The following is a 12489-nucleotide window of genomic DNA, read 5'->3' as shown; positions in this document are numbered from 1 at the left end:
TTGCCGTAAACCTCTGGATGTGAATTGTTTTCTTAGATTAGCCAATCAGTCGCTTGGCAGGGCCTTATGGAGATGAAATCAAACATCCATTTGTAATTGGTGTCTGTCTATTCATTCATTCACTGACTCTTCTTTTTGCTCACTACTTACTTCCTTACAAAAAATGTTAAGATTGAAACAAGAAATACATTATACATATTAATGAATATTTTCCTATTTTTCTCAGTTTTCCCATTTTCTTTAAAGAAAAAAAAAATCTGTGTTATGAAAAATTTGTTAAAACTTGATAGGAAGAAGATATGCCAGAGAGGTCTGAAACACTTGGCTCTATTATGGATGGTAGGGTCTCATGGGACACCATTGAATCCTCACGCAATTAGGGGTTAGGTTAAGGCCATGACAAGGAGCACAGGGGCCATCAAGCATGTGAGAGCTGAAGAAAGAGGCACCACAATGTTGAAAAAACACCTTTATCATTCTGTTGGTCTCTGTCTCCTGCTCTAAGCAAACATGCCGCCAATCCAGAGAATTAATCAAGGATGCTTCTCATGCCAGAACCACTTGGTAACTCTTCAGAGCAAATTCAATAAAGCTCCAGGTGCCAAGACCATCTGATTCCCTATCCTTTGTGAGAGTCTGCTCCAAGAAAATGCAGCAGATGCAATGCTCTGAAAGGACACCAGCCCTCAAGAGAACTGGGACGTGGCAGGAGCCACAGCAGCAAGGCTGGGAGTTGGGACAGGGATTATTCCAAAAAGGGACTTTTAGCACCTAGACTCTGGGAACCTCTCAATTCTCACACTTGGGGAAGGGGCTTCAAAAGGAAGAGAGAGGCAAGAGCCACTCCTCATAGTTAGTGATAAATAGCTGTTAGTAGGAATGAAATCTGACCTGTGTCCCCTGTCCCTGACAGTTCTAATGCAGCCACCCACCATCCACCTCTTTGCCATCTTGCTCGTGTGTCAGACCCTTGGCACACCTTTCTACACCATTCCTGAGAGGAGTGTCCACTTTCTCCCCTTCTTTCCTTTACAGAATATCTGCTTCATCTTTTAATCTGAAAAGCTATGGTAGCTCACAAAGACTTGAAAATCATGATACAGACACAGTACAATTTCAATAATTCATGTGTGTTTTCTCTCACTTCACATCACAGCACTAATGTGAGAGGTTACACTGTAGAAAGTCACTATTCGATTGATGAAAATGAAACTCAGTAAGTGTAACAACACCAAGGTCCTGCATTCACTGACTTTTGGGTTCGCATATCTGTAGCATTGAGCTATAAATTGATCTGAATCAGTCTTTAAATTCTGATTTGCTTTTAAACATCCCCATCACATTTATTCCACGCATACCAGATTCCAACCTTCTCCCCTCTAAGTCAAATCCTCATTAAACCTAATTTTTAGCTTATGGTCTTTTTCATGATCCCACACTGACTTCCCCTGAAAGGTCTTCATTTTAGGAACTTTCTTCCATCAAGAACTCTCACATCTTCACTGAATTGAAGTTTTCACATCTTTCAAGACCTTCTTTGACCTCTTCAGCTCAAATTCATCTTTACTTGTCCTGAATTCTTACTGTTACTATCTGGTCCAGTCATTTCTCATGTAGTATTTCTAGCCTTAGCTGAGTCATTGGTTTTCAAGTGTTCAGTTCATCTGATGATCTAAACGAGAGATTCTCAAACTTTAATACCCTTGAGATTCATCCTCGGGGGATGCGGTCCAAAACTCCATCCCAAAGTAAATGGTCATCCTGGAAATGGGCATTTTTAACAAGCATCTTGATATTGTGAGGCAAGGGGACCATAGACCATACATTAAGGAATGTTCCTCTAGGTCCTTAACTGCTTATGAATAAGGATCACATGGCCTGCCTGACAGTGCCACTCTAAGGAGCCCCTACATGTTGGTAAGCATTCTGTAACAGTCACATAGCAGGGCTTACCTCCCGTCTGAAAACTGAGCTTCCTCAATTATGTGCCAGTCTGGGCCTTGCCCTGTACTTTGTTCCTCTTGACTCTCTTGCCCCTAGACCACCTTCCTCAAACTATGCAACGTCCTCACCTTGGCAATTTGACTCAGCTTCTGCCCTCATCTCCCCTGACCAAAACCTGGGCATGTCTTCCGCAATAGGCATCTTTGGTCCATTTGGAAATGCCCTCTTAGATAGCTACCCATGACTTTCCTCTTGCTCAGCTTAGCCATAGCAAACCTTTTGCCCCTAAGTCACTACCAAGAAATGTGCTACACAGCCTGCTTCAGCCTCAAAGACACTGCTTGTATTAGTGCAATTTCTTTCATTAGGAGATCCAATGACTTCTGCTAGGTAAAGATGAAGTAAATCCGCAGGAGACATCAGTGGCACTCTTGTATTTATTAAGGAACTAATGAATTTAGGATTTTTCTCTTCTTCCTTAACCTTGCAGAATTGTGACTGCTAACCTTGGAGTCTTCAATAAATAATTAAGTGTGGATAAGTGTGCTTAGCCTCTCGCAACCTGTTTGTTTGATTTTAAACAATTTTCAGGTCTTGAGGCAAGTGGACTAAAGAACAGCAGTTGACCTTTTGTTTTGGTTTAGATCCTCCTCGATCAATTTTCTGGAGTTCTAAAGAATCTGGAAGGATGAACTATAGACGATGCAGACTGGGCTGCTTTGCGGTCCTGCTGCTTCTTCTCAAGCCAAGCTTCACATTTCAAAGTGTTGTCTCCCGCTGCCAGGTCAGTTCTATTTTACAATATGGCAGGACCTAATACTCTCACTCCCTAATACTCTCACTCTTCTCTCCCTCTGGGCTGTCTCAGCCTTATGCACTTCCCAGTCTGTCTTGTGGTACCATTTAAGCCCCCCCACCACCCGCAGATTACAAACTTTTTCAGGGCAAGTTGCCTGCCACCTTCAACTTGGCAACACCAGTAGTAAGTACTTGCGCAGATTTTGCTTGCCGTATTTGCTCCACTGCTCCATACCACATCAAATGAAAATTAGCATTGGATTTTTGTACATTGCTTATCATTTTCTCCCTTGGAGCTCGGAACATATCACAGGAGATGGATGCTTTCCAGAGCATCTTACCGCTCCTGAAATCAGAGGCGCTGTGCCACACTGAAATCCAACTTCCTCAAGCCATCGGATATTACAATTGGGAACAGCCAAGCACCTTATGCTTTTTATGCCAGATGAGATGATATTTGAGAAAATATATAAAAAGTCTATGAAGGGTCCAGATGGCTTGTAACAGGGATGTAAGCAACCTGACGTGTCTGCAAAGGTATAAAAAGTATGTCATTTTTAAACCTGTGCAATGATAATGGAAAAATCTTAGCAAAACTGGCAAAGTCATACGAAACATTCAGGGAAGCCCTTGTCAGACTTTTAGCATATGTAGAATGTAGACTCACAGATTTTATTTCTCTCCCCACACTTCTGAAATCGCATTTATAATTCACTGCTAGAACTAACAAAAAGACTAATTTCTTGGTGTATAATCCTCTGCCATTGCAGAAACATGCCAACTAGTTTTCCCTGTCTCTTGCAGTACAAGATTGTGTTAGAGAGAAGCATAAACCAATTAAATTAAAGGAGCAATTAACTTCTGCATCTTTCATGCAACACAGAATGAGAAAATTTTATAGTGCTTCTATAATTAAAGTTAATAAAAATGAATACAGAATTCCCCAATGGCTCATAAGTCATTCAGATTCCTATGACCACAACATACAAATATTCCCCAACTTGCATGAGTCTCATGGCTTCATTGGAAATGTTGTGGGGACTGGGTCTCTTCTTCTTTTTCTCAGCTATCTGTGCAGTTCATCTAGCACTTTGTTCTCCTGCTAAAGATAATAAGAGGAGAAACTTGCTAGATACATAAAAAAGAGAGAGCTTGTCCATCTACTTTGGCCATCTGAGGGCCTGGAATGCAGAGGGAATTTTATGCTCACTAAAAGCAAGTCAAGGAGCTGAGGAGAAAAAGGGGCTAAAAGCAAGAGAAAGCTCCGAGTCAAGGAAAAGAGAAGTCATATTAAAGTCTCATTTCAAGTCCATTTCAAGGCAGAGGATAGGGTTTAGAATCGAAGACACTATCAGTGTCCTCATGTATCTTATAGATGAAAGATGTGTGGAAAACACAAATGTCTGTTTTTAAGCCTAGAGATGCACTTGTGCCTAATAACAAATCATTCTGTTTGAGGAACATCTTTCTACCAAACAGTATATATGTATGTGCATAAATACCCAGTGCTCTACAGATAATTATAGCATAAAGGTATTCTTTTCCATACAGAAAAGATACCAAAACTCAGAAATACTTCCCTCAGGGTCTCATCAAAACCGAATGCTATTAATGCTCAGTAAAGTAATACGTTTCCTCTTCTTTTTTTTTTTTTTTCCTCTTCCTTTAAGGAGGAGTTAAAACCTCAATTAAAGCTAAATATACTAAATTTTGTTGGAATTAATAACAAAAAATATGTAACATTTTTAATATGCATAAAATAATCAAAGTTATCAGAAGAGAGGGTTAGCAGAGAGTTAAAAATAGTTTTCTCATATCCAACTGTCAGGAAATAACTTGTATTATCATTTGGTGAAAATAATTCCAAACATCTCTCTCTATATATTCACAGCAAAAAAAAGACATATAGATGATAGATAGAAAGATAGATATAGATCAAAATAATTTTACAAAATATGATCCTATTACACATGATATTTTTATTAATTAATTTCTTAATCTTATAGACATGGCTACACAAAACTAATCCAGTTTGCACTGAAGTAACTACTGGCTATTTTCTTTTTCTCTCCAGTATAAAGAGCCAGGCTTTAAAAAAAAAAAATCTTAAAAGCTATGAGGTTTGCATATTTACAGTAAGCTATTTAATGAACACTTTTGGGTTTTCAGTCCAATATCTTTACTAATCATCTGGGTAATGTGGATATATCATTTTAAAGCAGAGAAACAAAGACAATAATCTTTTGGAAAAAGGAAATGATAAGCCTCTAAGTAAACGTAACTTTCTTGCCAAGACCAGTAGGCAATGAAAACGGTAATTGTCAAATTATGAAATCAAGATGAAGTCAATCTATAAGGTTTATTCAAAAGTACGCTTAATAAATTTGAGTCCATGCGTAAATGCATAGTAACAATCCTATTCTATTTAGTTAAGCCTGTATAAATCAAGTCTTCTAAAATTATTTGTAGCATGTTTTACTATTAGACGCATCGTTCCCAGACAAAGGGACATGAAGCTATCATCTATTAAATGCAAAAGAAAAAAAAAAAAAGATTCTGCTGCAGAACACAATGGCAAAGGTTATGGAGAACATTTTTAATCAACAAAGTCTATTAAAAGTGTGTGAAGGGCCGAGCCTGTGGCGCACTCAGGAGAGTGCGGCACTGGGAGCGCAGCGACGCTCCCACGGCGGGTTCGGATCCTATATAGGAATGGCCGGTGCACTCACTGGCTGAGTGCCGGTCACGAAAAAGACAAAAAAAAAAAAAAAAAAAAAAAAAAAAAGTGTGTGAAAATTTTAGGAGTGAGGCAGAAAGCCAGAGATGCAATCAGAATGGGAAAGTTCTAGATTTAAATTTAGAACCATATCGTCCTCAGAGTTGAAAACCTTGGAGCCCAGGTCTTGGTTCTGTTAGAATATGTAAAAACGTGATAGTAATTTATTATTTAATACTAGAGCAGCTATTGGCCCTGAAATAAAATAAGTTTTTAAAAATTATCTTAGAAATTTTGCTTCTCATTATTCATCAGTTATATATTTGTAAATGCATGTGTGTATAAATACATATTTATATATGTGTGCATGTATACCTTAGATATTTCTTGCATACCAACCAAATCATTATGACAGCATTTTTAATGTGTCACAGTATATTTAGCTTTTTAAAAAATCTTCCTTCCATAGTATTCAATCTTCAGGGGCATGAACTATGTCTTATATACCTTGCATGCATCCTCCATGTGACAAGGTGCACTGAACATGATTGGCATGTAATGAATGATAGCTAAATAAATTGATACATAAATGAATAGGTATATAGGTACATACATACATACATATACCAATACGAACACATACACATACACACCTATACATGTATAGACTTATTTAGTACATATAAGTATAATTTTATACATCTACAAACTTGTTTAAGTAGATATGTAGTGATTATGCACTATAATATAAGTATTATAGAGAAAGAGCTAGGGGTGCACAAAGGTGGAATTACTGCAAGGAAGAAGTGGTATTTGAATTGGATCTTGACATGGGTAAAACTTTGACAAGTAGAGATGGCAGGAGGGAATTCCAAAATAATGGGGCACTTTGAACCTGGGCTGAGGTGCTTGGATATTCAGGGACTGGTATGGCCATGGAATAAGCGCTGGATTGACCAAGGGTTGGCAATGAAATTGGACAGGTAATCCCAATATTTTAAGCATTTTAAGCTATTGATCTATTTAGCCCCAGGTAAGGTAGGCTATTATCCCTATTTGTCAGATGGAAACACTAGTGCCCAGAAAGTTGCCAAGGCCATTTAACCAATATGTGGAGGAACCTGGATTCAAAACTAGGCATTCCGAACCTAGTTCCATGATCTTAAGTACTTTGCTATTCATAGTGAATAAATGAAAGAATCATCGCCAGAGGTAGCCTCTGGCCAAGAGGCAGACCCCACCCTGGGTGAAATCTTATATGACAGAAAGTGTCCAAGGTGCCTGGGAACATCTTCCCAAAGAAAATAAAGCTAGTCAGGGCTTCTCTCTGAGGTCCAGAGAGCACTAGTTGCCCCAAGTAATAACAGTTTCAGGGTAGCTTGCTCTTATTTTTCACAAGGGTCCAACAGCCTGTATCTGTCAGAGCTGGATCAAGCCATCCTCACCCAGGACCAATAATTCAGAGCTGAAGAAAGGACAGCATTTCAGAGGCCTGCTGAGAGCTGCCACGCTCTTTTGCAATTTTGGTGCAGAGAGATGGTAAAATCGAAACAAACTAAGCAGCCTTCCTGAAGAGATCCATGGGAGTTCCCTTAACACAATACTTGTATAAAATCCTTGAATGTTGCCTGCAGACCATAATAACTTCAAGATCTTACACAGGAAGTTGAATGCTAAGAATAAAAAGGGAAAGTGGTAAGAAACAGGGTGACTTAGGGCTGGGTGGACAAGACAGAATATCATGTATAAATAACAAATTAAATTGGTGTTCTCTATGACTTACTTTACTCCATTAGAAAATTACCTAGGACCAGTAAAAATACAACTTGAATAGTTGTCAGATGCTTTCAGTAGAGTCAGATTCAAGATTGAGTCTTTTTCTAGAAGCTGTCTATACCAAAATGTTATTGTATTCTCTATCCAACTGAGTATTTACTCTATCATCCAATATTATGTCCTGGATCTCAGCAGTGTATTCAGTTTTACGCCCCCCCCCATATGCTTCATTGTTAGCCCAGAATAATGTTCTGCTTTGTGTGTAGGTATTTTGATTGCCCAAACCAATTAACTGGTATTGTGAGCTTCTTGAGGCCCAAGATTAATGAACACAATGTCTTAGCAGTAGAAACACAGGCTTTTGACCTGCGAGGAATAAAGCTTCCCTCATGGCTGTTCCACTTCTACCTGCAACAGCTCAGGCAAGGTACTTCAAACCTCCCTGAGTCATCTTCTCAGCTATGTCATACGAATGATAGCAAGTACACTACAGGGTGGCTCTCATGGTTGTGATGTGAAGATTTGCCTTATGTGGGGGAGAAAAGCCCCTACAGAACTTTAATACAGTTTTTGAGGGGGAAAAAAAAAGATTTTGAAAGGAGTAGTTATCAGATATTCCACATCATCATGACTTTGCAAGACAATGTGACGTTACGGAGCCAGGCCTTTTGACTAACAGGGATGTATTGGTATTGCTTCTGCGATTAGCTGGAGCAGTATGTGATACTGACACGCCCATTAGTGATAGAGCTCATGACACCCTTAGAAGAGCAATGGTGTCCAGAGACTGACTCTACTCTCGAACCACCAAATCACCCCAGCTTCCTTTATTGAATTTCCCTACCTTTCAATTTCTTCAACTGCAAAATAAGGATAATGACGCCTGCCTTTCTTACCTATTTCCTATTGATGACCAGTAATGGTATTAATAATTATTTACATTTGAATTGTTCATTAACCTTTTTGAATATATGGTGACACAACCCCTTCATATCTCCACTATAGAGAAGGCTCTCCATCCAGTAACTATTAGTCAGAAACTGATAAATATCTCATAAATTAGATTTCTCTTGTTCCCACATGTCACTGCTCAACCACTAATAGATTCATAAACATCACCCAGCAGGCAAATGTCATCGTTGGGACGTGGACACAGGGCATTGGCTCTAAATCCAATATGCTTTCAACCATGGCAGGTGGCCTTTAGAAGGGGAATAAGAAATGTGGAAATATTACATTGTAGTGCATGAAATTTCAGTTTTGTAAGTTAAGGGAAAAAAACAGTAGAATATCAGCAATTTTGCATGGTTCAAATTGATACTTTACAAATGTGTAAAGGTTTGCACATGTAGAAGTTGTGTAAATTATAGCTGGTTAGCATCATCTACAGTCCATTCTTATACACAACAGAAACAGTTGCTTTTGAATAGCATTCCCACCTGCAACCACATGTACCATATTGCTGCTTACCAACATGTTTGTTTGCTCTTATGTAGTTATGTCCTGTGTCTGAGACAGGTGCAATCAAACGGAATACAAGAAACATTCCAACAGCCTAGGAAATGTGCAAACTGCTCTTCTAAGTAGACTGCATTTTTCTGACATCCTTTCCTAAAATAATAAACCAAAACACTTCTCTCTGTAACAAGAAATACTTCGTGCTAATGAGAACTCAAAATTGTCTGTTGGGGTACATCTCAAGACATTCATTTGACCTAAATGAACAAAGGTGGGCTGCCTTTACATCTATCTTGTAAGAATAACATGAGTCATAATCCAACCTAATAAAGACAAACACCAGTCCTTAAACTCCCTCAAATCCTTTTGTCTTCACTTTAAAGAAAACTCAAGTTTTAAATGAAAAGTTTCTTTACAGAACGTTTTACAAATCCATACTAATTATTCTGATTTGAGCATCACATATTGCACACAGATAATGATATTCAACTCTGTACCCCACAGATATGTGCAATCAACTATGTTACAATAAGGAAAAAAATTTAAAGCACAATTATTTGAGAAATAAAGAGAAATGCAATACTTGATATAATGATCAGTTAGGGTGAGAAATGCTTAGGGTATGAAAATATATTTTTGCTAGGACCATATGACATAGTACATACAGAATTCTCCGGAGCTATAGATACCTAATGCTTCAGAGAAAATATTAAGCAACAAACTATACATCCAAACCACATCAATGTGCAGTCAGCTTTTGCATCTGAACTGAGTATCTGATAACCTGGGGTGTAATTATACATAAATTAATTTGAAAACCCCAGTTGCTTTATGGTCAGGAATTTTCATTGCCAATAGGGGGCTCATAAAATATATCTTATAGTTCTAAAATAAAATTCGAAATTTATAATTTCAGTTTATAATTCTTCATGCATTCTGAATTCTCTGTTTGTTGTTATAGATGTTCCCTAAGAAAATGCAATAAACAATTTCTTTTCTAAAGACTTTCCCTCAGGAAAAAACTAAAAAAGAAAATTAAAATATATGCTGATTACTCCTCTATATAAACAACTGGCATTGAATGTGATCTCATTTTGATGGTAAAAAACAAACGAACAGTTTTTGAACACATAGATCTTCTAAACTATTGTCATAATATATTTTTCTATTATTTAGAATATCATATATGGTATATGGTATGTAATTCATAATAAATCCTAAGTGGTTTGTGTGTTTTTTATAGGCTTACTGAATGAACAATATATTTTTGTAGGACAGAAGACTTAGGAACATTTATTTTCTCATCAAAACAGCAAAGATGTTAATACAAAATTTGCTTAAATGAGCCGGAGTTAATTCTTAGACACATTAAATGAAGTGTATGGAAATCAAGAGGTTAGTGTCCAATGGAGTAAGACAAAATAAACAACTAAAATAATTTTATTTTTATCTCATTGCTTTCCAAATATGGCCTCCACAAAAATGTAGACTGTCAGCAAAGTTGGTACAAAAGATTTGAAGAGGGAAACAGTACACAGATAAACTGCTTGATCAGAAACAGAAAAAGTTCTTGTCCTTAAATTCATTATGGTTGGACTTTGAAGAATACTTTGAAATGTCTGCTTTCAAACCTAAACATTCATTCATTCATCCATTCTTTCATTCATATCTTCAATAAACAGATGGGAGAAAATCGGAGAATACCAAAAGAAAAAGAGTTTCTGTCCTGAAGAGTTATTTTTTGTAATCTAATTGAAAGACAACATACTAAGTTGAAACAATTAAAGAATGTTTCTTATTTTAAGATGGTCTTCTAAATAAGGTCATGAATGTTTGGAGATACTCAGAAAATTAACATCAAAGAAGTAATTGGAGTGTCACCAGGTTTTTAATTTATCTTGAGTTGTATCTTGAAGACAAAGAACACTTTTTGACCTGAGCAACTGATAATATATCGGAGGTACATTCATCCCTTATCAGATTCATATTATTCCACATTTCTCTTATTATTTAGTTTATTGTTTCTTGTAAAACTATCACATATTTACCTCAGGACAACTCTTCATCTTCAAAGCTCTTGGCATTTGTCCATAAGCACCACTGGCTACAGGACAGAATCAGGATTGGTCAGTCCAGTGACTAGGAATCTAGACAACAGCCATGGTTGATCAAAAATAGTTGGTTGCTAGTAATCAATGCTGCAGGAGTGACAATTATGCCAACAAATGCTCCTACAGGAAAAGACTGTGGAGAGTGATATTTGGAAAAGACCAGAGTAATCAGGCTCAGCAATCTGCAAGGAGAAATCAACAGACAAAACAAAATGGTGATTTCTCAAGGGCTGGGGTGGATCCCAATGAAGGTATCTATTTGAAAATAAGAAAACATGGCAAGGTTGTAATCACATGCAGACACACACAGACTCACACAGGGGTTCACTAAAAGAAAAATAAATAACCATTAGTTCGGATTATCCTAAATCACGATGAATCTACCTATGTGATTTCTACACAAGACCACTATTATTATTGGTCTCAGAGTCTTTGGGAATAAAACTCTAGGGTGACTCCAAATCTGTAAAATATTTCTTTTGTTTTGGTTTAATCTTACAAGTTCCAGTATGAAGTTTACAAACATACAAGTTGTAAAAAAAGAGAGAGTAAAAAGTGACAAGATTACTGAGCACCTTTATCATGTGTGATTATTTATTTCAATCAGAAAAACATAGCGTGTAGAAGATCAGCTCTGGGCTTTGTAAGAATCTAAAGTCCATTAGCCAGTAACACTGTCCAGGCTTCGTAGGCACACCCTGACCACTCCATTCTTAACTGCAGGCTTCCCAGGTAGAAATACATTCCTTTTTACCTTCTAAGAATAAGGGACAACCACTCTTTCCTTCTTATCCCTGCGTAAGGTGAGAATAATAGAATATCAGTTTTTCTGTGTATGCACTATGAAAGATTTCTTCCTTTATCAACTTCACAGTTACACAAATATGATCTCCACGTGGTTAATGTTACACAAGTGTTCACTCTGTGGCAGGAGGGAGGGACGCGGTCAATATACGTCGTTTCACGCTTCTGTTATCTTTCCGGTGGAATGTCAGATGGTCGTCATCATAGAAGAATGACTGTTCTCCACTGTGCTAAACCGTTCTCCTCAATAAAAGCACAACCAGCCCGACCTACGGAAGAATGAGTTGCCCAAGAATGTCTGTGCATTTTTGATTCATTAAAACCCTACATTATGAACATCATCATTTCCCTCCTTAATACATGATAAATGATGTCTCGAGATTTCATAGAAATAATGAACTGACACGTTTTTGCCTGATAAATCTATGCATCATTGCATTGCCGTCTTCAAAAATCTTGCTTCCTATCCCTGAAAGGCAGGGAGAAATTTCACTCTAGGCAGAGGACCTGCCCTGTTGGAATATACTTTTGTTTTTCTAGAAAATGACTACTTGGGGCCTATGAAATTCAGTGTTAATCACAGTGAGGGTCAGTGATTACTAATTGTCCATGACAGAAGTTCCACATAATTTCTAAGGACACAGAAAATTTTAAATAAAGCCTCATCTCTCAGTGCTTAGTACAGAAATCAAATATACATTAAGCTAGTCCCACTTTTAAGAGAACAAGGTTGGTATCAAGTGCTGCCGAGGAGTCTCTTCTCAAGTGTGAAATATGCTATTTGAATTCGCAGCAAATACATTATTTAGGGAAGGGTTATGCTTTGAACATTTGGGGGAAAAAATCCCCCACAAAGTGTTGCTTCCTCTCTCCCCCACTAGT

The sequence above is a fragment of the Cynocephalus volans genome, chromosome 13 (assembly GCF_027409185.1).
Source record: "Cynocephalus volans isolate mCynVol1 chromosome 13, mCynVol1.pri, whole genome shotgun sequence".
Classification (NCBI taxonomy): Eukaryota; Metazoa; Chordata; class Mammalia; order Dermoptera; family Cynocephalidae; genus Cynocephalus; species Cynocephalus volans.
The sequence above is the reverse complement of the archived record's forward strand: the minus strand, read 5'-3'. Positions refer to the sequence as shown.